Genomic DNA, 22,521 nt, shown 5'->3' on the forward strand with positions numbered 1-22,521 from the left:
TCACACAGCTAGGACATTTTAAGTTTCTGAGACCGCATTTGAACTCAGGTATTCCTGACGTCAGGGCTGGTGCTCTATCCACTGCACCACCTAGCTGCCCATTGTTTTTATTTTTTATTATTCTACTTCTTAAAATAAAATAAATTTTGGGGGAAAAAAGAAATGAGACCTTTATCAGAAACACTGGCTGTAAAGATTTTTTTCCAGGTTTGTACTTCCCTTTTAATTGTATTTCTCTTGGTTTTACTTTTGCAAAAACAAAACAAAACAAAAAACCAAAACCACCCCCCCAAGAAAAAAACAACAACCTCTTTAATTGAATGTAATCAGAGTTTTCCTAATGTTCTCTAGTTCTTTTTTGGTCATAAATTCCTCCCTTTTTCAAAGATCTGATAGGTGAATAATACCTTTTTCTTCTAATCTGTTTATTGTTTATGGTATCATCCTTTATGGCTAAAGCATACATCCATTTTGATCTTATTTTGATATGGGATTTGAGATGTGGTCTATGCTGAGTTTTTGACATATTATTTTCCAGTTTTCACAGCAATTTTTCTCAAATAGTGAGTTCTTGTTCCAGAATTTGGAGTTTGGGGGTTTATCAAATACTAGATTGCTTGATTATTGTGGTGTGTATATTTAATCTATTCCACTGATCCACCACTCTATTTCTTGGGCAGTACTAAATGATTTTAATGACTGCTGCTTTAAAATATAGTTTTAAGTTTGGTACTGCTAAGCCACCATCCTTTGTATTTGTTTTTATTAATTCTCTTGATATTCTTGACCTTTTGTTCTTCCAGATGAATTTTGTTTCTACTTCTATAAAATTATATTTGGCAGTTTGATTGGTGTGGAACTGAACAAAAAGAACAAATTAGGCATAATCATAATTTTTATTATATTAGCTCAGCCTAGCCATGAACAAATGATATTTTTCCAATTGTTTAGATCTAACTTTATTTGTGTGAGAAGTGTTTTGTAATTGTGTTTATATAGTTCATGTGTTTGTCTTGGCAGGTAGATCCCCAAGTATTTCCTTTTGTTTACAGTTATTTTAAATGGAATTTTTCTTTTTCTTGCTGATAGGCTTTGTCAGTAATATATAGAAATGCTGATGATTTGTGTGGGTTTATTTTATATCCTATGGCTTTACTAAAGCTGTTAATTGTTTCCAATAGGTTTTTGGATGCTTTTCTAGGATTCTCTATGAATATCATCATATCATCTGCAAAGAGTGATTGCTTTATTTCCCCATTGCCAATTTTAATTCCTTTAATTTTTTTTCTTTTCTTGTTGTTAAAGGCAACAAGGAATTAAAGCAATAATTGGGAGATAGTTTGCCCAACTGTATGACAGCAAGTCTGAATATCTAACCAAAATGAGAGAATATTTACAAAAATATAAATTCCCCAGGTTAACAGAAGAGAAAATAAATTATTTAAATGTCCCATTTTAGAAAAAGAAATTGAACAAGTTATTTGTGAATTCCCTAAAAAAATGCCCAGACTCAGATGGATTCACAAGTGAATTCTATCAAATGTTTAAAGAATAGTTAATTCCAATGCTATCCAAATTATTTGGGAAATTAGGTAAATCAGAGTTAGCCAAATTCCTGTATGACATAAACATAGCACTGATACTTAAACCAGGAAGAGCCAAAACAGAGAAAGAAAATTACAGACCAATCTCCCTAATGAATGTTATTGATAGCTGTTGTCTTCAGATTTCTAGGTCATTCTCCTTCCTTTTTCAATGTGCTCAGTATCTGGCTCAAAATTGTTTTCTTCTCTTCAAATTCTGTCCTTATACTAAGGGATTTCAACATACTCATTGACTCTATCAACTATTTCCAACACTCAGTTCCTCAGTATACTTATTTCTCATGACCAGTTTTTCAATCTCTCTCACAACTATGACAAATAACCAACTGGAAAAAATATTAAATGCTCTTGGATTGAGCGAGCAAATATAATAAAGATGACAATACTACCTAAACTAATTTATTTATTTAGCGCTATACCAATCAGACTCTCAAAAAACTACTTTGATGACCTAGAAACAAAGTTCATATGGAAAAACAAAAGGTCAAGAATTTCAAGGGAATTAATGAAAAAAAATCAAATGAAGGTGGCCTAGCTGTACCAGATCTAAAATTATATTATAAAGCAGCAGTTACTAAAACCATCTGGTATTGGCTAAGAAATAGAATAGGTGATCAATGGAATAGGTTGGGTTCAAAGGACAAAACAGCCAATAACTTTAATAATCTAGTGTTTGACAAACCCAAAGATCACAGTTTTGGGGATAAGAATGCATTATTTGACAAAAATTGCTGGGAAAATTGGAAATTAGAATGACAGAAACTAGGCATTGACCCACACTTAACACAGTACACCAAGATAAGATCAAAATGGGTTCATGATCTAGGCATAAAGAATGAGATTATAAAGTGGAAGAGCATAGGATAGTTTACCTCTCAGATCTGTGGGAAAGGGAGGAATTTATGACCAAAGAAGAACTAGAGATCACTATTGACCACAAAATAGAAAATTTTGATTATATCAAATTGAAAAGTTTTTGTACAAACAAAACTAATGCAGACAAGATTAGAAGGGAAACAATAAACTGGGAAAACATTTTTACAATCAAAGGTTCTGATAAAGGCCTCATTTCCAAAATATATAGAGAGTTGACTCTAATTTATAAGAAATCAAGCCATTCTCCAATTGATAAATGGTCAAAGGATATGAACAGACGATTCTCAGATGAAGAAATTGAAACTATTTATAGACATATGAAAATATGCTCCAAGTCATTATTAATCAGAGAAATGCAAATCAAGACAACCCTGAGATACCACTACACACCTGTCAGATTGACTAGAATGACAGGGAAAGATAATGCAGAATGTTGGAGGGGATGTGGGAAAACAGGGACACTGGTACATTGTTGGTGGAATTGTGAACACATCCAGCCATTCTGGAGAGCAATTTGGAACTATGCTCAAAAAGCTATCAAACTGTGCATACCCTTTGATCCAGCAGTGTTTCTACTGGGCTTATACCCCAAAGAGATACTAAAGAAGGGAAAGGGATCTGTATGTGCCAAAATGTTTGTGGCAGCCCTGTTTGTAGTGGCTAGAAGCTGGAAAATGAATGGATGCCCATCAATTGGAGAATGGTTGGGTAAATTGTGGTATATGAACGTTATGGAATATTATTGTTCTGTAAGGAATGACCAGCAGGATGAATACAGAGAGGACTGGCAAGACTTACATGAACTGATGCTAAGTGAAATGAACAGAACCAGGAGATCATTATATACCTCAACAACGATACTGTTTGAGGATGTATTCTGATGGAAGTGGATCTCTTCGAGAAAGAGAGCTAATTCAGTTTCAATTGATCAAGGATGGATAGAAGCAGCTACACCCAAAGAAAGAACACTGGGAAATGAATATAAACTGCTTGCATTTTTGTTTTTCTTCCCGGATTATTTCTACCTTCTGAATCCAATTCTCCCCGTGCAACAAGAGAACTCTTTGGTTCTGCACACATGTATTGTATCTAGGATATACTATAACCTATTTAACATGTAAAGGACTGCTTGCCATCAGGGGGAGGGGGTGGAGAGAGGGAGGGGTAAAATCGGAACAGAAGTGAGTGCAAGGAATAATGCTGTAAAAAATTACCCTCGCATGGGTTCTGTCAATAAAAAGTTATTCAAAAAAAACCAACTATGACAAATATATTTTAGATTGTGCCACTCTATAAATGTACCACTTCCATGTTCAAGAATTGATTTTTTAAATCTGACTACAATCTATTTGCTTTCTATTTCTGCCCATATCAAATTTTATTCTTCTTCTATACCATGACCTCCAAGCCTTTGACTTCTTGGTTTTCTCCCAGATCATCTACCTCTATACTCTCTCATTCTTTCTCCATATATAACTCTATATAATTCTCTTTTCTTGAATCCTTTGTTCTCTCTTCATATCACAGCATGTGATCTACTAAGTCTCAGATATATATTACTCTCACTATCTTTTGCTTTTCCCTACACACCTGCTGCTGAATCAAGGTTGGGAAAATCACAGTATAACTTGGTTCGCTATAAATTTGTGCTATATAACTTCACCTGGGCTTTAATTTTTGCTCTGAAATTCTTCTACACATATACTTTTCAACTTACTATATTTCTCTAAACAGCAAATCTTCCAAACTTTAAAAAATTACTTCTCAAACCTCCCATGGTTTCTTCCCTCTTCCCTTATCATCTAAGTGGAGAACCTTGCAAGACATTTTATTTAAAGAAATTGAAGGACAAGATGGTGAAGTAGAGAAGCACCCAACTAAGCTTCTTCTAATTTCTCTGCAAACAATTCCAAAAATGATTCCTCAAATCAAATTCTTGAATGCCTGAGTGAACAAATGATCAAGTAAAACATTTGCCAACCTAAGACATCTTAGGAAATTAGCAGGAGTGGTGCCCCATTGATAGGGGGAGGTGTAGAAATACAGTACAGACAGCAATGTACAGATGTTTGTACTGGTAGCAACAGAAGCTTCAGGAGCTTTCAGGCCTTAGACATTGGTGTTCATGTGTGTGTGTGTGTGTGTGTGTGTGTGTATGTGTGTGTGTGTGTGACAGAGAAAGAGAGAGAGAGAGATAGAGAGAGAGAGAAAGACAGGCAGACAGACAAACAGACAGAGAAAAATGGATAGAGACAAAGAGACAGAGAGATATATAGAGAAAACAGCTAGTAAGGAAATTGGAACCTGTTGCATTGCCTTTATGCAGTTCTGGATTGCATTTGCAGGCCACAAAGGAGAGATAGCATTTGCTATTACTAGGGAGCAATGACTTCAGTCATATTTTTTGGAAAGAGAAGAGTGCTTGTGATTACTAATAATAGAAAGTAGGGACCCTGGTCTTAATTCCAAGATAGAGGAAAACACTAGAATTGTGGCATCTGGAGAATGGGAGAGATGGTCAAAATCTTAGCACTAGGAGGAGTGCTAGAACCATAATTATATTTTTGAGAAAAGGGATCTTTATCAAAGAAACTTATAATATTTTCCCATATAATTATAAATTTCTCTCATTACCTTTTTCCCATTTATCTTTCTGTCTAATTCCTTTCATCCGATTCCTTCTTAAAAGTGTTTTGCTAATGACCACTTCCTCCCCCAACTATCCTCTTTTATCACACCCTCCCTATCTTCTATCACTTTTCTACTTCTCTGTGGGCATACCCAACTGAGGCTATATGTTATTCCCTTTTTGAGCCAATTCCAAATGAGACTAAATTTCATGTATCATTTTCCAGGGCTTCTCCCCATTCCTATTTCCCCCTTCACTTTAAAAACTCTTTGTGACATAATTTATCCCATTTAACATTTTCCTTTTCTTTTCTCCCTGTGTATTCATTTTCCACATATTTTAATTTTTTAAAATAAATTATATAATTTTAAATAAATAAACATATTTATTTATAAAATTTTAATAAAATATAATTTAAAATAAAATTTTATATAAATAAATTTTATAAAATATATTTTATGAAATTATTATTTTAATAAATAAATATAAAAATATAAAAAAATTTAATAATTTTTTATAAATATATTTTAAAATAAATCCCATTATAGTCAACTCAGTCTCATACTCTTTGTCTATATGGACTCCTTTTAAGTGCTGTAATAGTGATAAAATTCCTAGGAGTTGTATCATCTTCCCATGTAGGAATGTAAACAATATAACCTGATGATTTGTCTTTCATGTTACCTTTTTATGTTTCTCTTGAGTCTTGTATTTGAAAGTCTAATTTTCTATTCAACTCTGGTTTTTGCATCAGGAATGCTTGAAAATCTTCTATGTTATTAAATATCCATTCTTCACGCTGCCATCCACAATGAATTATACTCAGTTTTGCTGGATAGGTTATTCTTGTTTGTAATCCTAGCTCTTTTGCCCTCTGAAATATCTTATCTAAGTCCTTCAATTTATTACTGTGAAAGCTACTAAAGCTTCTATTATCTTGCCTGTGGCTCTATGTTACTTAAATTGTTTCTTTCTGGCTGCTTGCAATATTTTCTCTTTGACCTGGGACGAATGGAATTTGGCTACAATATTCAAAGTAGTTTTCATTTTGTAATCTCTTTCATGAGATGATCAGTGAATTCTTTCAAATTCTATTTCACCCTCTGGTTCTAGAAGATAGTTTTCTTTGATAATGTCTGAAAATATGATATTTGGGGTCCTTTTTATTATCATGCCTTTCAAGTTGTCTAATAATTCTGAAATCTATTTTCTGGGACATTTTTCCAATGAGATATTTCACATTTTTTCCATTTTTTTATTCTTTTGATTTTGTTTTTTAGTCGCTTGCTATCTCATGAAGTCATTTGTTTCCACTTCTACAATTCTAATTTTTAAGGAATTATTTTCTTCAGTGAACTTTCACTCCTCTTTTTTCATTTGGCCCATTTTATTGTTCTAAGGAGTCATTTTCTTCGGTCATTTTTTGTACTTTCTTTTTTATTTGGCCTTTTTTTGGACAATTCTACTTTCTAAGAAATTGTTTTCTTCAGTGAATTTTTGAACATTTCCCTTTTTTGTGCTTCTTTTGCCAACTGTTGTCTGTTTTTCATGATTATATTGCATTATTCTCATTTCTTTCCCTAATTTTTCTTTCGTCTGTCTTATTTGAGGTTTAGATTTTTTTTTTACATTCTCTCAAGAATTTTTTCTGCAGGCTTGAGACCAATTTACATTTTTCTTTAAGACTCTGGATGTGGCTATTTTAATCTTGTTTTCTTTTGAGTTTGTATTTTGATTCTCCCTGTTACCACAGTAACTTTCTATAGACAGGTATTTTTGTTGTTTGCTCATTTTATAAACTATTTCTTGTCTTTTTCTTTTATATTAAAGTTAGAGTCTGCTCCTGTGGTAAAGAAAGCACTATTCCAAGCTTCATGTTTTTCATGTTGTTGTCTTCAGAGCTAGGGGGTCTGTAAGAATTCTAGAGACCCAACTAAAGTAGTTGAAATAACTACTTTAGGAAAGTTCCAGGATATAAAAAATGCCACAAATCATCAGCATTTCCAAATATCATCTACAAAGTCCAGCAAGAAGAGATAAAAAAAGAAATTCCACTTAAAATAATTGTAGACAATATAAAATATTTGAAAGTCTACCTGCCAAGACAAAACCAGGAAATATATGAACACAACTACAATACTTTTCACACACATAAATTCATAGCTATACAATTAGAATTCGACATATACAAAAATATTTATAGCACCTATTTTTGTGGTGACAAAAAATTGGAAATTAAGGGGATGCTTATCAAGTGGGAAATTATTGAAAAAGTTTTGATATATGATTGTAATAGAATACTATTGTGTTATAATAAATGTTGAGCCAGGTGATTTTAGAAAAATATGGGAAGATTTACATGCACTAATGCACAATGAAATGAGAAGAAATAAGATATTATACCCAATAATATATGAAAACATATTGAAGCATACTTTTAAAAATTGTTAATATTCTAGGTTTTTTTTTCTGTTTTCTTTTACAATTTGCCCAATATGAAAATGTTTTATATGACTGCATATGTATAATCCATATCAAATATTTTGGTTTTTCAAGAAGGCCTTGGGGAAAGAATAAAAAAAAAATTAATGTCAAAATGTGTGCTTATGCGTGAGAAAAAAATTAAATATAAACAAATGAAAAAGTAGCCATTAATTAAGAGCGTCTTCTCATTTCTCATAAATCATGAAGCCACTTTCTTTTCCTTTACTCCTATTTCATACAAAAAAGTGGCCCAATTCCTTACCAACAAAAACAATTCTAGTGGGCCAAATTATCTTTCCCCTTCCCATCATTTCCAGTAAATTATACTTTCTATTATTCCCATTCTTTCACTTATCATCAATCTCTCCTTGTGTGTTGGCCACTTCCCTTATGTCTACAAACATGCCCATTTCTCCTCCTCAAAAAAAAAAAAAAACCTTACTTAATACTTTCATCCCTCCTGATTGTTGTTATTTGTGTCTTCTGCTTTTTATAGCTAAGTTCCTTAAGTTAGTCAGCTACAATGGCTACTTCCACTTCTTTTCGAGCTTGTCATTCAGCCAAAGTAGCTATCTCCAAAGTTATAAATCATCTTTTAATTGACAAAACCAAAGGCTTGCTGTCTCTTTTTTTTCTTCAAAAAGGCCTGTTCTCAATTCTCATCTTTTTTGGCCTTGTAGCTTTTGACACTACATAGTGTACATGCCTACTTGATACTTTCTTCTTTCTATGTTTTCAGAATACTACTCTCTCCTGATTCTCTTTCCATTTACTAGGATGTTCCTCCTAAATCTTCTTCACTGGGTCTTCATTGATGTCAACTCCATTAACTTTTGCTGGACATTGCTTTGTTTTTGTTGCTGGGGGCAGTGGGTCCTTTGGTGAACATTGATTCAGTTTCTTTTCTTGCTTTTTCCCTCCCATGTCCTTTTTATCCTAAGACTATTTTTTGGTTTTTTGCCTGTCTTAACATTTTCTTTAACTATTAAAAACATAATGTTATGGGAGAACACCACTTCTCCCTTTGTGGATTCCTGCATTTCCATTTCAAAGTTTGTGCTTACTTATGGCAGTCTCAACAGCAAAGCTGGTAAGTCTTCTATTTTATTAAAGGTTCTTCCCAAATTCATCCCTCCCCAAATCTCCTAGAAGAGTATTCTGTTTTACTTGACAGTTTATTTTTGTTTGTAAGCTTTATCTTTGATTTAGAATCTTCTATCCTAAGCTTTATTCATCTTTAAAGTTATAGGTGCAAAATTTTGTATGTTTTTGAATTATTTTCAGGTTGCTTAAAATATTTTTTTTGAGGAGGATATTCTGGGTTTTAACTATTATATTTCTAGACATTTTTATGCAGAGTTTCTTCTAGGAAATGATCAGCAGATAGTTTTTATTTTCATTTTGCCCTAGGATTCTAATTTGTCTTTTAAAGTTTTCATTTACTATATTTTAGAATATGGTAGCTTTGCTTTTTGATTATAATTTTCATTCAAGAATTCTCATATTATCTTTTCTTGACCTATTTAATAGGTCAGTTTTTAAACTAATATATGCCTTACATGTTCTTCTGCTGCTTTTTAATCAAACTACATGATTCAAGTTTTACTTTGTTAAGTGAACTCTAGTTCTTTTACTTGTGAATTATTTCACCCCAATTAGACTAGGAACTTTTTAAAGAACCTAATCATTTTCTTGTTATCCTATGGTCATGGTTTATGCAATGCCTATTCAGGTAAGCACACAATCTCTGTTTTGATAGGATGACTGAAGATAATGGATTTTGAAGGAAGACATAGAATACCTTCAATTTGGATTGTGAGAACAGGGATAGCAGTGATAATATCTGTACAGTAAAAGGTAAGTAGAAGAGGTTAGAAGTATAAGATTAGGAAGGTCAGTATGTAATATGGTCAGCACTGACAAGTTTTTTTGTTATTTTACAAAAAAATAAGTGGAAAGAAGTTATTGCATTCCTTTTACATCACCCATTCGACACATGTGCTTATTAAATCAGAATTTCCCAGGAAGTCATGTCTGGAGCTGTGTGGACCTAACAAGTTAAAATGTCTTCTTTCCTCACTAAAAATATCAAATAGATTTCAAAACCAGATGGATTTCTAGGCTAAACTGCAATAGGCTTGGAGAACTAATGGTACAGCAGCAAGTGAGGCAGAAAACTAAGCCTCTATTTTATAGTTCTTTAGGTTTTAAACTCAAAAGACAATGCAAAAATTTAATTTAAAAATGTGTAACTGACCACACTTATTTACAAACATACATTTTGTCTCTTTTTAGAGCTTTGATTCTCAAATTATAATTGTGAAATTCCATCCTCTGTGACATGTATGCAGCCCCTACTATAACCAAAAGTAATTATCTTGGTGTATGTGATACTAGACCTTGGATCACAAATCTCTAAAACCACTATGGAAGTGCTGAAACCACCAGACAAGAAGGAATGAAGGCAACAACCCCAAGAACAACACAGTGGGTTGCTGAGCATAAACATCAACAGATCCTAAATAGAAACACAGCATGAATCAGAAACTTCTACCACAATCCACCCAAACTTTGATAGAATTGACAGAAACATGTGGTATTCTCAATAGTAATGGAAGAACCATGAGCTTAGAAATTCTATTCTTTGATGCAGTGTGTGAGTACTTAAAATAAGAGATTCTTTGGAAATGGCTTGTTTTATTGGAAATAAATAATCTTACTTTGTGCAGACACAAATATAAAATGTTAATGATGAAAAAAGTCAACAAGTCTTTTCTCATAGTCATCTTACCTGGACACATTGCCTAATAAAAAAATAAAATTGCCTAAATATAGCACTTTAAATTATATTCATATGCACAGAGACATATATACATATATGTTGCATATACATACATATGTGATATGTTTTATTTATATGTGACAATATTGTCTCCCTCACAGAATATAGGTTCCTTAAGGAACAGTGATGATCTGACGTTTATCTTTTATTTTCAGCACCAACAGTTAGTCCTCCCCAGCACATAATAGGTGCTTAATAAATGTGCTTACTTTTATAACTTTATAGTGTATAACAAGGTAAATAGTGCAGGTAAAATCAGTGTTCAGTCATAATTTTAAAGGTTGATCATATAGCAGTTTAAGCTATATTCATATAACAAAAGTTAAGGTGACTTGAACAAGATCATAAAGTTATTCAATCACTAGGCACTTAAGTACTTACTATATGGCAGGCCAAGTGGTGAGGCTACAAAGATAAAAAAGGAAATAGTTCCTACTTTGGAGTTGAAGTCAAGAGCTAAAATCTAGTCCTCCTCACTCTTAGTCTATTATTTTCCTACTGGGATTCATTATTTCTGAATTGATTAGTGCTTAGAGAGAAGCAGATAAAACAGAAGAGATGAAAATCAAGGCTTGCTTGTCCAAACTGTTGTCACAGGATCCTACGAAGGACAGAGCCTATTGTTGATGCATATTTACCTTCTATGAGAAATAATTCTGGGCTCTACTGGGAAGTTAAGGGTAGATTGTATTTCCAATAAAACAAACCATCTCCAAAGCCCTATTTTTCCTAAGTATTCACACACTGCATCAAAGAATAGAATTTCTGAGTTCATGGTTCTTCCATTATTATTGAGGATACTACATGTTTCTGTCAATATTAGCAGAGTTGAAAGTGGATTGCTGTAGAAGTTCCTGATTCATGTTGCGTTTCTATTTAGGATCTATTGATATTTATGCTCAGCCATCCATGTGGTAATTGGGATGAAGCTATATAGGGAATTGGCATTACATCATTAAATAGTATCAAAGTCAATGTTTCTCCATTGAAGGGAAAAAGTGGTGCCTTTTTGTACTTTGTAAGAGTTCTCTAATGGACCAGTGGATATCTTAGTGTACATAAGCTGCTGTGGGATCACATCCCAGAAAATAAATGGAGATACAAACATGTCCCATCTGTAATGTCTTTTATCAGTCTGTGCTCCTATCTCTACTTGATTTTGTTTTGTGTTAACTAAGAAAATTAGCAGTATCATTAAGGTCAGTCTTTGGCTGATAGTTACTAAGAGTGGTTTTTTCCCTCTTCCAAAATGTAGATTCCATACTTTAAACACTTCCTTTTTAATAGTTACAGATCTGTCAAGATATGCCCTCTCATGGAAATTGTACCTGGCAGTGTATCTTTTCCATAAATACAGACGTCTTAGAAGATCAAAGCTGACATTGATTTGTAGCCTCATGTGTGGCAGATGATCTTGAACTTTAAATAGGTGAGATAGCAATATTGTGATTTTATGTAGTATTGGGATATTTGGTTATTTGAGGAATAACATCTTAATGCTGAAAGATAACTGAAAGCTCTAAGGAATCAATATTATTAACCTATACAAACATAAAGAATTTAATTTCCTGATGTCAGATTTAAGTGGAACTAGAATAAAATAGGTTTGTATAGGAGAATCCTCAATGAAGATATAATTGAATATATGTACATTTCAATATTCTGTGACTATTCAGCATCTCTTTACCTCTTTATTTTTTTAGGCCTCAGGTTATACAGATGTAAAAACAGATAAAAATGCTTTTCTGAATTATCTGACAGGGGCATTGTGAAGGTCAGAAAAGACAGAAACAAAAGTCAAGAACAGTATTAGAGCCAGAAAGGACTTTAGAGCTTATCTCATCCAACTTTCTCATTTTCTAGGTAAGAAGACTGAGGGAGAAGAGATTAAGTAGTTACATAGTGCCAAGTATGTGCTAAGCACCTTGCTGAGTGATTTATAATTATCTCATTTGATCCTCACAACAATCCTCTGAGGTAGATGGTATTGCTGTTAAGTAAACTGTCAGATAGTTAAATGATTTACTCAGGTTCACGTAACTAGTAAATGTCTGCAGCTGAATTAGAACTCAGGTTTTCCTGATTCCAACACTCTCTCCACTGTGCTGTCAAACTGCTTCTGAGATTGAAATTCATAACAGTTAAATTACTTGACTGAAATCTTACACATAGAATTTGCTCTCATTAAGTGAACTCAAAAGCCAGTACCCCTTCTATTATACTATATACTATATATCCTTTTTGAAAAGTTAAAATTGCTAGATGAATCTAAGATATTTTTAACTGTACAACAAAACGATGAACACATCGGACTAGGTAAAACCATTATGTTGTAGTATTGCTTGACAATGCTCTCATCCCCACATTTTAACAAACATTAATGGGATATTTTGAGCTGTAAAAAAAGAGACAAAAAGCATCATTTAGTGGCCATTGAAAATCCCCAGAGTGCTATAAGAGAATACTTGAAGCTTGCAGATAAAATGTTCTACATTTAACTAAAACAATGTTGTGATTTTAGGCTCTCCTTTCAATTAAAGGGTGAAAATTTTGATTAACATTCAAAACTTAGAAAGGCAGTATGATATGGTATATAGAGCATTTCACTAGAATAAGAAAACTCTTGCATTTTAATCCTGCCACAAATAACTTGTAGTTGTTTTTTAGGGCAGTTATATAGCATCTTGACTTAGCACTCTGTCACCCTAACTGTAAAATGGTGTAACTTCTTCATAAGGTTTTTGTGATAATTAAGATCAAATATGAAAGGTACACTATAATAAAGATATTATATGTGTGAGACATTATTATCTCTTAATTTTAACCAATACAAGCATTGCCTCTTCCATTAGGCTTTCTTGATTAATATAATTATCTTTTCTTCTTATGAATTCTGCAGCCTATTCACACCATTTTTATATACTTATTTTCCAATGTGTATGTAAATACAAATGGATCTTTTTGTATTTCTTCTACTAGAGTGTAAGCAAAACTCTATCTATATATACTGTTATTTAATATGATACAATAGTACTGAAACAACAACATAATGTACTAACATGAAATACAATATATAACAAAAATAAGGAGTATATTATGCACATATATATGTGTGTGTATATATATATACATATGTATATATATATACATATGTATATATATACACATACATATGTATATATGCACACAATCTTTATCACAGAATCTGATATTTGGAAGGGACCTCACAACCTACAGCTACCCAAGATTCATTTCTAAAAACTCTCTACTAAACACTCATCTTGCCTTTGCCTAAAGACATCTAGTATAGAGAAATACATTATATACTGAAGAAGCACATTCCATTTTAGGACGTGCTAATTATTTATACTTCCTTTTTAAAAAATGAGCTTCAGTTTGTCACTTTACAAGTTCTATCCATTGCCCTCTTCAATTCCTGCAATCTATGACAAAGGCCATTCATCCTAATCATAATATTCATACATACATATATATCTTCTTTATTGGTGGGAAATTCACCCTTTTAATTTTTGAAACTAGTAATTTGATTTTCTTCTTTTTGTACTTATTTTAAGGAAGACTGCTGTAAATCTTGTAAACACATTACAGGATTCTGCTTCTTAATCCATTTTGTTATGTAGTTCCATTTTTTGAGTTAGTTCACCCCATTCACATTTGTAATTATAATAACTAACTACATTTCCTTTCATGCTATTTTTTGCTTGTTAATCTTCTCTATCTTACTCCTACCTTTTTCCTCCTCACAAATATTTACTTCTGATTACCACTATTCCCAATATACACTCTTTTTTATTATTCCTACCTCTCCCTTCTATTCCTGTTATTTTATTTTATTTTATTTTTTTGCTTTCTTATAAGGTCAAATAGAGGATGATGGGGTGATATTAATCTAGCAATTTTAATCATCAAAACTGAGATTAGAGTAACGTTTAAGATTTGCCTGACACTCTCCATCTTTCTCTCCATTATAATAGGTCTTTTCTACCTCTTTCATGTGGAATAATTTGCCTCATTCAATCTCCCCTCTCCTTCTTCTAGTGTCATTTTCATTCTCACCATTTCTTGTATCATCACATCAAAGTCATTTTTTACCAACATTCTCTATTTACCTATATTCCTTTCAATTGCTCCTATAGTAATAAAGTTGTTAAGAGTTAGGAATATTAACTCATTATATAGAAATATAGTTTAATCTTATTGAATTTTTGTGACTTTTCTTTCTTGTTTCTTTTATTCCTTGAGTCTTGTATTTGGATGTCAATTTTTTAATTTGACTGTTACTTTAATTAAAAATGTTTAAAAGTTCTCTATTTTGTTAAATATTCATTCCTCCCCCAAATGTTTACATTTAATTTTGTTCAGTACACTTCTTTTTTAATCATAACTTTAGCATATAGGATATATAATGATATAATTCTTACATTATTTCTCCTGCATCTACTTTCTAGGTCAATTGTTTTTCCAATGAGAAATTTCACATTTTCTTTTTCTTTTTAAATTTTTTTTTGTTTTGTTTTATCTTGATTTCTCAACTCAGAGTTTTTACCTTCTACTTCTTCAATTCTAATTATTAAGACTTTTTTTTCTTTAGTGAACTTTTGTATTTCCTTTTATAGTTGGCCAATTTTATTTTTGGGAGTTATTTTCCTCAGTAATTTTTTAATATTTTTCCCATGCTAATGACTCTTGCATTTCTTTTTCCAATTTTTCTTCTGCTTCTCTAATTTTCTTTTCAAATACTTGTTAAACTCTCCTAGGAATTCTTTTTAGGCCTAAGACTAATTACATTTTTCTTGGAGGCTTCATAGGTAGTTATTTTGATACAATTGTTCTCTTCTAAATTTATGCCTTGATTCTTTCTATCAATATAATAACTTTACATAGTAACTTTCTATAGTCAAGCTCTTTCTCTCTCTCTCTCTCTCTCTCTCTCTCTCTCTCTCTCTCTCTCTCTCTCTCTCTCTCTTTCTGTGTGTGTGTATGTGTGTGTGTGTGTGTGTGTGTGTGTGTGTGTGTTTCTGTCTGTCTCTGGGGGGGGTGTTGTTTTTTTAGTCATTTTTTTCTTTCTTATTTTTTGACTTGGTATATTTATGTGAAAGCTGGGCTTCAGACTTGCCCCTTCTGAAGCTTTTTGTACTCAAGCCCAAGGTTTTACTGCTGGCTTTCCTTGAACTTCAGAGCTCATCTGCTTGATTTCTAAGGAAAGTAGGCTTCAGTGGAACTATTAGCCTCCTCTGGGTTTAGGGTTTATCTGCTGGCCTGCTCCAGAAGTAGGAGCCTGCTGTTTGGCTGCTATGGAAACAGGGTCTCTTGGTTCATAATCCCCAGATGGGATCTCTCTCTTGGCCAGCCCAGAGTCTTGACTCCTGGTCAACAAAAGGTTCTGCTAGTTTGCAGACAAGGCCTTACTGGTGGATTACCTCAGGCTTAAAGCTTTGTTGTAGGCCCCCTGTTTTAAGTCTGGTCACTGCTGCTATAATTGGAACTAGTTCCCCCCTCCAACTTCAGGGAAAGAGAACTTTTTTTTGCTTGCTTCTGTGCTCCTAGATCATTTCTCGGGTAGTTTATAGTTGTTTGGAAGAGAATTTAGGAGCACTTCAGAAGATTCACTCCACCATCTTGGCACTGAAAGAAGACTCATTTTTTTTTTTTGTATTTATTTTTGCATTTGCTTTGTCTGAGATCATGAATGCTATTCTTATTATTATTACTTCAATTGAAGCATAATAGATTCTTCTCCAACTTTTTGTAGCTTCTCTCTGCTTTAAATATGTTTCATTTTGTAATGTGTAATGTGCAATATGTAATTCTATATTGTAAGATTGTTTTTTAAATCCATTCCACTATCCACATCTATTTTATGGATAAGTTCATCCCATGCAAATTTTGCATTTCTATTACTACTTGTGGGTTTTCTCTAACTCATTTTTTCTGTGGCTATACTCCCTTTCCCTCTCCCTCTCCCTCTCCCTCTTTTCTCTCCCTGTCCCTCATTTCTCCCTCCCTCCCCCTCCCCTTTTTCAAGTTATCCTTCCCCCAGTAGTTTGCTTCTGACCATTGCCTCCCCGAAACTGCTCTCCTTTCTATTAGCTCCCCACTTCCCCATTTACTCTTAACTTCTTTTCTCTTCCAATAGGGTAAGATAGATTTCTATGCCCACTTAATTGTGTTCAAGCATTGCCCAATACTCCTCTTACCCTTCACTCTAATGAGTGTGAGATAATGTGAAATAATGTATTATTCCATTCTATCTTTTCCATCACTCTTTTCCAAGTGCAATTTTCTTTTCACTCTTAATTCTGTTTATTTTTAATATCACCCCATCAAAGTTAAGTTACTTGCATCCTCTATGTATGTTCCTTCTAACTGCCTTAATAGAGGAATTGGGAATTCAATAAAAATAGAAAAAGCCTTTGACAAAATATACTAATTTATACTAAAAATGGCATAAATATAGGCAAGAAAGGATTTTTAAAATACCATATGAAATATCTAAAATCAAGAGCAAACATTACATGCAATGAGAACATGTTAAAATGGATAAAACAAATAAAATAAAAATTCCAATAAAAGGAGCAAGACTAGAATGCCCATTTCTACCAGTTTTAGTTCATATAATAATTATAATTATAATAATCACAATAAGACAAGAGAAATAGATTAAACAAATATGAACAAAGAGGAGTGTTGTGATCTTCTTCTTGATAATTTGTCTTATGAAATCTTAACCCCGAATGACTGGAAATCCATCGCTAAAACATGTCTTGAACCGGGAGAAAATTTATTGTGGCTTTCAGAGTTTCATGAATTATGTAGGATTCAAACCCAACGCAATAGGCAAACAGGAGCTATTGTACAAATTGCTTTTGACCAACTAGCTGGTGAATGTCAGTATGCAGAGAGTTCAGAACAGATTTATTATCATATAACAGTGTATGAGCAAATTTCTAAGGCTGCAATAAAAGCTTGGAATTCTCTCCCTGGACAGAAAGATGGAAATAATGCTTTCACAAAAATAGAGCAAGGTCCCAATGAACCTTTTGCAGATTTTGTGGGGTGTTTACAAATAGCTGTATTAAGAACCATTGGAGATAATGCAGCAACAGAAATAATGACCAGACATTTGGCTAAGGAAAATTCCAATGAGGTTTGCAAAAGAATTATATGGGGGCTAGACAAAGATACTCCTTTGGAGGAGATCATAAGACGCTGTGCCACAGTGGGCACAAATGCTTATTATGCCCAAATTATGATGAACATGGAAAGACAAGGTCCTTCTTGAATGAGGAATTCAGTGACCACTCGCGCTGTCTCTTTTGCTGCTGGTATGGCAAAAGTGAATCCTGAAAAGGTGTCTACCACAACATGGATAAAAGACAGATGACCAAAAGATTTATAATGGGTCACATCCATTTGCCAGATTTCATTGGGTCTCAAACCACGAGGATTCTTCCCTGGAGGCGTAATTTCACTGGGCAACTGAGTAGGAGTGGAAGTCCAGGCTGAAGAGTTCCCATAGTTTCCATCTGTTCGTTTACCTTTCTTAAATCACTTAACATCCTCCATTTTCCAGATTTCTTTTTTATAATAAATACTGGAGAATTCCAAGGACTTAGAGAAGGTTGTAAGTGTCCTTGGTCAAGTTGTTCTTGCACTATATCTACTAAGGCCTGAATTTTATCTCTTGTTAAGGGCCACTGTTCTACCCACACTGGTGTATCCGTTTTCCACTGAATAGGAACTGGTGAGAGTGCTGGCAGGCCTTCAACAGCAGCACTGCCTAAAAAGCCGAAGTACTTAATTGTAATCCTATCTGCTGCAAAATGTCTCTTCCCCACAGATTGATGGGGATTTTTTCAACCACAAAAGGAGTAAAAACTCCTGTTTCATTTTCAAATGTCCATTTCATAGGGGCAGCACTAACTTCTGCTGCTATTGATCCTCCTACACCAGCCATATAGGTGTCTGCCTTAATCTTTGGCCAGTGATTGGGCCAGCTGGCACCTCTAATTACAGTACGATCTGCACCTGTGTCTACCAATCCTTTTAGTGGTATTCCATTCACATAAATAGTGAGCATAGGTAGGTCATCTGTCACAGCTGCAGTCCAAAATATTCCTGGACTCTGCTGCTTGAAGTCAGCATCTGGGCAACCATCCTCAGATTGTCTATCAGGACTATGTAACAGTAAGCCTGATGCTACTACTTCTCCTGGTTGATAAATCACAGGTTCTCTACCTGTGTTAGTGACTGGGATATTAGCTACAAATTCCCCAGTTTCCCACATCAGTGTGTGGATGGCCACTGTTTTGTAAGCACCCTCAGGAGGTGAAATGGTCAAGCCTACTGTGCCTGGAGGCAAGGGATCCATAGGCTGGACAGGAACAGATTTCACCTCTCCAGGGGATATCTCAGTAGTCTCTACTGCATACAACTCTGTTTTTCCTAATTGCAATCCCCTTTTCCCCTCTGATTGCCTTTTGGCTAATTGATTGTGTAATCTCCTTCTTCCATCTGTTTGCCTTTTGGTTGATTGATCATATCTTACTATCGAATTTCTAAAGACTCTCTAAGTGTAACTTCGGCTGCCATCTTGCCCCACCTGGGGTCCTGAAGCTGGGCTCCGCCTCTCATTTCCCTGCAATCTACATTCAGAGGCCCAGTGAAAACCTCGGTTACATTTTGGACATGGGGTTTTGGGTTTTATTCTCTCACCCTGTCTTCTCATTGTATCTCTGTATCTACATTGGGCTCTTAGATGTCCAATTTTTCCACACTGAAAACATCGACGAATTTCTCTAGAAGTCCCTTGCCAAGAGGGACCCTGTCTTCCCATATTCATCATAGTTTGGGTATAATAAGCATTTGTGCCCACTGTCACACAGCGTCTTATGATCTCCTCCAAAGGAGCATCTTTGTCTAGCCCCCATATAATTCTTTTGCAAACCTCATTGGCATTTTCCTTAGCCAAATGTCTGGTCATTATTTCTGTTGCTGCATTATCTCCAATGGTTCTTATTACAACTGTTTGTAAACGTCCCACAAAATCTGCAAAAGGTTCATTGGGATCTTGCTCTATTTTTGTGAAAGCATTATTTCCATCTGTCTGTCCAGGGAGAGAATTCCAAGCTTTTATTGCAGCCTTAGAAATTTGCTCATACACTGTTATGGGATAATAAATCTGTCCTGAACTCTCTGCATACTGACCTTGACCAGCTAGTTGGTCAAAAATGATTTGTCCAATAGTTCTTGTTTGCCTATTGCGTTGGGCTTGAATCCTACATAATTCATGAAACTCTGAAAGCCACAATAAATTTTGTCCCGGTTCTAGACATGTTTTCGCTATGGATTTCCAGTCATTCGGGGTTAGGATTTCATAAGACAAATTATCCAGTAACATCTTCACATAAGATGATGTAGCCCCATAAAGAGTGCAACCCTTTTTCAAATCTTTAATTTTTCCCAAATTAAAAGGAGTGTATTTTCTCTCTTTTTGACCTGAGGAGTTGAGCTCTTCAATCACAGGATATGCATTTATAAAATCAGATATATCTTCTCCTTCATTTTTTGCCTTAATTAATGCTTTTTCTAATCTTGTTAAATTCTGCTTTATAGGAGAAGCTGACTGTGTTTCTGTCTCTCTCCCTCCCCCTTGTTCCACCCATGAAGGGTTAATTGAGGGGGGAGGGTCATGAGATGTGGAATCATCTAATTCCTCTTGCTGTGAAGTATCACACTAAGAATTGTAATTAACTCCATTCTCATCTGATTCGTCCTCCTTTTCACCTAGTAAAGTTGGCACTTCTTCCTCCTGTACTTTCCTTTTCATCATTCTATCACTTAAATAACTTCTTATAGCCAATTGTATTACATTATATGTATTAATTATTGAGTTAGGCCCATTTTTATTATAGAATTGACAAAGATCCTCTCCAACCAATTTCCATTCATTTAGATCTAATTCCTTTTCCAGAGAGAAACAAGGACATATGTCCTTTACAGTTTGTAAAAGTTCAGTGATTTGCTGTAAACTTATAATTAAACCTTGGCTTTCCACAACTTTGACAATGCTCTCTAAACATTTTTCCTTGAACAGAAACAGGCTGTTTTCTAAATATCTGTCCCATCTTAGCTGAAATTCTACTTTAACTCTTTTAACAAAATTTCTTTGTTGTACTCACTCTAATTTCTGGGTCAAGAAGACTTTTCCACTGGATCAGGATCAGAGGCTTTTCCACTTGAATCAGGATCGTAGCTTTTCCACTGAAATCCACTGAGGGGTCTGTTAATCCCTGTTTGGGCGCCAAAATGTGGTGAGCTTTTTCTTCTCAAAATGCAGCCAGGTGATAAAAGTTCAGATCTTTTATTATCTCCAATATAGCCCGGTTAGTTTAGAGGTCTATCTCTCTGCTTGGTTCCAAGAGCTCCCTCCAAATGTCGCCAAATCCAAAGGTTCTGTCCTTTAGCCTCCAACCAGCACAGAGATGGAATGAATCTCTTGTCTCCTTCACTTGGGGCTCAGCTAGCTTTCTGGTGAGTCTTTCAGACTAGCTTGGTCTCAGTGGGGGAAGTGCAGGAGCCCAGTCACCAACTCCTCTCCAATGCAGCTGAACTCTCTTCTGCGACCAGCCAGCCAAGTGGAATATATTCTCTCTTGCCTTGCCTCGGAGAGAGGACTTCTGGTGTAATTCTGCTGAAATCTCGACTTATAGCTCTTTCACTCTGAAAAACTTCTTTGACTGGCCCATTGAAGCTCTATTTATGCTCCTTCAAGAGAGGGATTGTGGGTTTTCTCCCATAGTGCTCTCTGGCCCAAAGAGCTTCAAGGGAGGTGTGAACTCATAAAGTTCCAAAGTTTACTTTGTGAAACTCCCATACTTGTGAATGCCAATGAGTAAAGGTGTGAACACAAGCCTTGTATTAATTAGTTCTACTTAGTACCTTGTTTCAGGTTCTGGCCCAAAACATCTTCTTGTAAGATTAGATCAACTCTAATTAGTTAGCAGTTTGTAAAGATTCCAACAGAGGAGGAAAGAAACTATTCCCATTTGAGGATTTTAGAGAATCTATAAAGAAATTAAAACAACTCATACCTAAGCAAAATTACAAACTATAAAATAAGCCCACAAATATCAACCACATTTCTAGCTAATAACAAAATTCAAAACGCATTAACAGAAAGGCAAAATACATTATTTTAAAAAATCTATTAAATGCATAAATGCAATCTATAAATGCATATAAATGCAAAATGTATTTTGGAGTCAGTTTAACTAATATCCACCCAATATTTATGTGCAATTAGAAAGTACTTCTGAAAGAAATAAAGATTGACTTAAATAGTTGTAGGGAACATGCAGTGCTTATGGGTAGATTATTCCAATATAAAAAGAAAAGACAAAACTTCAAAATTAATTTATAGTTTTAATACTATAACAATCTGACTATCCATTGCATACTTCATAAAACCTGATGAAAACAGTAACTCATTTAGAGAAACAAAAGATATACATGAAGGCATTTGTGTTACATTATGTTAAAAATGAGAAGTCATTTTTAATGAAATAGATTTGGCATGCAACAATCAAAAACAATGAACTTAATAAATTACTTTTTAATAAACTTCAAAACAGGAAATATTTAGAAAAATTATTCTTGTTGAAATTAATTTTACAATTAGTATTTGATCTTATTATTAAATACATTAAAATTGTCAACAATATTTTATTAACTAATGTTAACAATATTAAATATTGTCAAACAAGACTCCTCAAAACAGAAGTAGAAACATAACTTTCACCACTCAAGGCAAAATATATATTCTTCATGAAACAAAGCAATTACAAATGATTAAACAGACAATTCTCATTACTTGAAACTGAAAATATTTTCTCAAATAAAATTAATATACTTTAAGAAGGGAGAGTGGTTGAGTGGAAAACGTCATTTTGTCAAATTTCTTGGATAAAAGTTTGAAATCCAAGAACAATAGGTACCTTATAAAAACATATAAACCCAAAAGCCTTTCTCCCAATAATTAAATGATATGGACAAACAATTCTCAA

Source organism: Antechinus flavipes, chromosome 1 (assembly GCF_016432865.1).
Source record: "Antechinus flavipes isolate AdamAnt ecotype Samford, QLD, Australia chromosome 1, AdamAnt_v2, whole genome shotgun sequence".
In the NCBI taxonomy this organism is placed as follows: Eukaryota; Metazoa; Chordata; class Mammalia; order Dasyuromorphia; family Dasyuridae; genus Antechinus; species Antechinus flavipes.